At 40.9% G+C, this 4,973-nt stretch overlaps 1 pseudogene; it reads right to left on the bottom strand.

Annotated features, from left to right (window-relative positions):
• Positions 1 to 493: 493 nt before the first annotated feature.
• Positions 494 to 1,686, bottom strand: LOC102482258 (eukaryotic initiation factor 4A-I pseudogene; annotated as a pseudogene).
• Between the last annotated feature and the right edge of the window lie 3,287 nt (positions 1,687 to 4,973).

Below are 4,973 nucleotides of genomic sequence, written 5' to 3' on the forward strand. Positions count from 1 at the left end.
TTTTCAGTTTCCACATCATTTTATTCAGAATTTTGTGTTTGTTTCCTGAATCAACAAATACTATACAAAACAATGTAAAAATGCCTACTATTTCTTCCCCCACCGGGGGACAACCTCACTTGGGTTCTCCCTTCAGATTTAGTCCAGCAAATGAGGCTGAGTGACATGTTATAGCTCCTGGAATCATTTTCAAAGGAGTTCAGTTGGGGTGGGGGAGCCTCTAGGTCTGGAGCCTAGATTAGGGAAATGAATTAGTGTTTTCTGGGAGAAGAGATGGCACCTGGGGCAACAGCCTACCCAAAAGAAAAGTGTGTCTAAAATGTTCATGTTTGATTCTTTTGCCTCAAAAAGTGACATTTATTCAAAGAAAAATACAAAGAAAAAAATGACAAGATATCCATCTCTTGGCTCCCTTCCCTCCCCCCTCCTGTTGCTTCCTTAGCCCTCCCCAGGAATGAACCCTGGCTGGGGCGAGGTTGCAGGACAGTTCCTCTCAGATGAGATCAGCGACGTTGAGGAGCATCTCCTTGATGGAGGTGTTGTAGAAGGTCTTGATGTCTCGAAGAGTCCTCTTGTCTTCTTTTGTTACCATGTTAATAGCCATGCCCTTATGGCCAAATCGTCTACCATGGCTAATTCTGTGGATATAGTTTTCCCTGTAGGTGGGAAGGTCATAGTTGATGACTAAAGAAACTTGTTGCACATTGATGCTCTTGGCCAGCAGGTCAGTGGTGATCAATACTCTGCTGGAGCCAGAACGGAACTCCCTCATGATTACATCTCGTTCCTTTTGGTCCATATCTCCATGCATGGCAGACACAGTGAAGTCTTGGGCATGCATCTTCTCAGTGAGGCAATTCACCTTCCTTCAGGTGTTGATGAAGATGACTGCCTGGTGACGGTCAGGGTTTCATACAAATCACAGTTTGACCAGCTTCCACTCCTCTCATTCCACATTGATGTAGAATTGGTAGATACCCTCTTCCTTCTTGACGAGAATCCGAATAGGGTTCCTCATGAACTTCTTGGTCACCTCAAGCACATCAGAAGGCATTGTAGCTGACAGCAAAACCACCTGGGTGTTGCTATTGAGCTTTTGGAATATGTCATAGATCTGGTCCTTGAATCTATGCCTCAACATCTAGTCAGCTTCATCCAATACAAACATCTTGATATATTTGGGAGACAGGTATCTCCAGTTAAGCATATCAAACAAACAGCCAGGGGTACCCACAATGATGTGGGGAGCTTCCTTTTGCAGCTTCTGTACCTCAGCACACATGTTGGTGCCCCCAATGCAGGCATGACAGGAGGCACCCATGTAGTCTCCTAGTGCCATGACCACCTTCTGTATCTGTTGAGCCAATTCTTGAGTGGGTGCCAGGACCAAAGCCTAGATCTAATTCGATCTGCTGCAAAATTAATATGGCAAATGTGACCGTTTTCCCAGTCCCAGATTGGGCTTGAGCAGTCAAATCATAACCATTGATACAAGGAAGGATGTCTCACTGCTGGATGGCAGAGGGCTTCTCAAAACCATAGACATAGATTCCATGGAGAAGGGCCTCAGAGGTTCATGTCATCAAAGCTGTCAACAATCTTGTTCCAGTTACTCTCAATAACACCTTCGGGCTCCATTCCATTGGGGCCACTGTCTTTGGATTAGGAATCCTAATTCACAGACATGATCCTTGGAAACTAAGGCCGCTTGCATTGTATCTGTTAAGAGGTCTGATGTTAGCCTGATGGGTTAGTCCTTGTACGTGACTTGATGTTTCTCTCTTGCCAATCTTAGTATCTTGTCTTTGTCTGTTGTTTTGGTCAGTGTAGCTATCATGTGGCATGGAGAGTATCTTCTTGGATTGATTCTACTTGGGTTTTTTTTGTTTGTTTGTTTGTTTGTTTGTTTTTTGTATTTCTTGTGTCTTTATGTTTGAGTGCCCCTCTAGACTTGGATAGTTTTCTTCCAGGATTTCATGGAATAGATTATAATGCCTTATTAGTTTCTTCACCTTCTGGGATACTAATTATTGTATATTTGAGCATTTCATGGTATGTAGTATTTCTTGTGCATTATCCTCAGTTTTCTTGGCAGTTTTCTCAATATTTTTGATACTTTTTTTCAGGTGTTTGATTTTGTCTTCTACTTCCAAATTTTGATCTTCTGCATGGTCTAGCCTGCTTTTGATACTTTTGAGGGTGGTTTTAATTTCCTATATTATAGCCTTTATGCCTAACAGTTCCATTTGATTTTTTTATGGTGTCCAATTCTTCTTTAATATCATGGAAAGACCTCCTCATCTCTTTGAGCTCAACATCTCTTTTCTCTTGCACCTAATAGAATATTATTATTATAAATATTCTAAATTAATTTTCTGACATTTCAGTAATATGCTCTAAATTTTCCCTACTTGGAGACAGGTTACAATGTTCCCTTGGTGGGGATGTACTACTTGATTCTTTCATCCCTGAGGCTCTTCTTCGGTTTTTAGTCATTTGGTAATGTATTCGCTTCTGGTCAGTTTGTTGGAGAAGGATTCAGTGACTGTGAACGCTTGTGCTTCCTTCACTGTGAAATAATTTTGTGCTATTTCTTCCTTCTTCTAAGTCCTCAAATGTGGGAATCACAGGTGGAATTTTGTAATCAGATTTGTGAAGGGGAATTTCACTAATTTTGCAACCTCTACAGTGATGTGTAAAGAATTCTCCCAAAACTCACAATGCTTGGAATGTTAGCTAGTATGCACCTTATTGTCTCTATGCAGCGGATAAGGGCTGAGAAGTAAAACAGAAAAATAAGGTAAAGAAAAAGAAGGTAGGAAATAGAAATAGAGAATGTGAAGAAAAAAGAAGGAAAGTACTAGAAGAAAAAGAGAAAAGAAAGAAAAAAAATCACTTCACAAAAAATAAAATTGGGATGAAAATGGAAAACTGCATATTGCGCCATGTGAAGCACAAAAACAGGCAGACTTGGAGGTGGCTTGCAGCTTTCTGTCCTAGGTGAGAAAAAAGACAGAGATTAACAAGAGAAAGGCCCAAGGAGGGTAGAGAGCTGTATTTTTCAAAAAGCAATAAAAAAAAAAAGTTAGAAGGGACAGAGGTGTGCAAGTGTGAGCAAAGCATGTATCCTACCTGACTAGCACTGGGTCTGGGAGAGGGACACTGACTGGGGGAGACTTCACAGCCATGAAGTTCAACTCAGAGATCAAAAGGAGGCAAAATTGGAGGTCTCAAAGAACCAGCTTTTACTTTAATTTGTTTTCTGTATGGTTCATTTATTTTCTATTTCATTTATTTTTGCTTGGATCTTTATTATTTTTTTTTCTCCTGGAGTGTTTTGGATTTTTTTGCTGTTGCTTTTTCAATTCTGAGGCACGATGATGGGGGGTCCATTTGCCTTCTTTCCATCATTTTCTTGTGTGCCCTAATTGCTATGAACTTCCCTGTTATGACTGCTTTTGCAGTGTCCCAAAGATTATGGGTTCTCATGTCCTCAGTGTCATTGGCTTCCATAAATAAACATTTAAATTTAAATAAGTATCTTGACATTATTCTCTTGCCATTTTTGGAATGTCTTTATCTTTGATTTTGACTAATGTGGTTATGATGTGCCTGGGGGAGGATTTTTTTTTTTAGGTAGATTTATTTTGAAATTCTTTTTATTTCTTGGGTCTGAATTTCTCCTTGACTCCAGATTTGGAGTTTTCAGATAATATTTCATGGAAGAGATTTTCTATGCCTTTCACAGCTTCTTCACCTTCTGTAATACCTATTTTCCTGATGTATTTTCCACCTTTGTGCTGGTTTTTGTCTACCTGATGCACTTCTTCATAATTATTGGAGAATATTCACTAGTATCAGAGAAGGGAATGCCACCCTTAGGTCTTATGTGTATTCCCGTTAGAGGGCTGTGTCTTCCGGAATAGAACAGATAATGTTTATACAGGTAACTTCAGATGGTTGATTCCTCTACTAACCTTTAGGCTTCTGATGTGGTGGGGATGATCTATGAAGATATAATTAGTGGGACCAGTAGTTGGTCTAATGGCTATGTCACTGGACTCCCATGTAGTTGACCATGGTTCAAGTCCTGGACCTTGTGGCTTAAAACTCACACCGGTTGCGTGTGCGTACGTGCCCAAGATCCCAAGAGGAAAACGGAGGAGAAGGGATTCTGGTGTGGTCATCCCCGCTGGAGGGTGATTTCTCGCTTTCTGTCTCTCTGTCTCTCTCTGTCTGTCTGGCAAAGTGCACACACCCTATAGCAAAAACCTCTCCAAAAATAAAAAAAAATAAATGCTTCATTATTATAATTAAAGTGAAAAATCAAAACAAAATAAAAATGAAAGTGAAATACAACCACACTAAGAAGAAGCAGGACGGGTGACAGTGCAGTCCATGTACCCCAAGTTCCAAATGCAAACCTTCTTTATATCTATTTTTATAACTCCATCTCCTATAAACTAGCTGTATACTCCCTGTCTACAAAATCTGCATCTCCTTCTACATTCTCCATCTCCTTCTATATCCATCATCTGCTCCTAGAATCCCTGTGTCCTACATTCACCATCTCCTCCTACGCCCACCATCTCCTCCTACATCCAATGTCTCCTCTTACTTTGGTCCTCTCCTCCTACATCCACTATCTCCTTCTACGTCCACCATTTTCTCCTACATCTGCATCTCCTCCTATATCTGCTGTCTCCTCCTACATCCACCATCTCTTCCTATATCCACCAACTCCTCCTACATCTGCCGTCTCTGCCTACACTCACCATCTCCTCATACATTTGCTGTCTTCTATATCTGCCATCTCATTTTACTTTGAGCATCTCCTCCTGCATCCACAGTCTCCTCTTAGACCTGCCATCCCTTCCTACATCTACCGTCTCCTCCTACTTTTGTCTTCTCCTACATCCACCATCTCCTTCTACATCTGCCATCTCCTCCTACATCTGCCATCTCCTCCTACA

The sequence above is a fragment of the Tupaia chinensis genome, unplaced genomic scaffold (genome assembly GCF_000334495.1).
Source record: "Tupaia chinensis unplaced genomic scaffold, TupChi_1.0 Scaffold145508_1, whole genome shotgun sequence".
NCBI classification, from domain to species: Eukaryota; Metazoa; Chordata; class Mammalia; order Scandentia; family Tupaiidae; genus Tupaia; species Tupaia belangeri.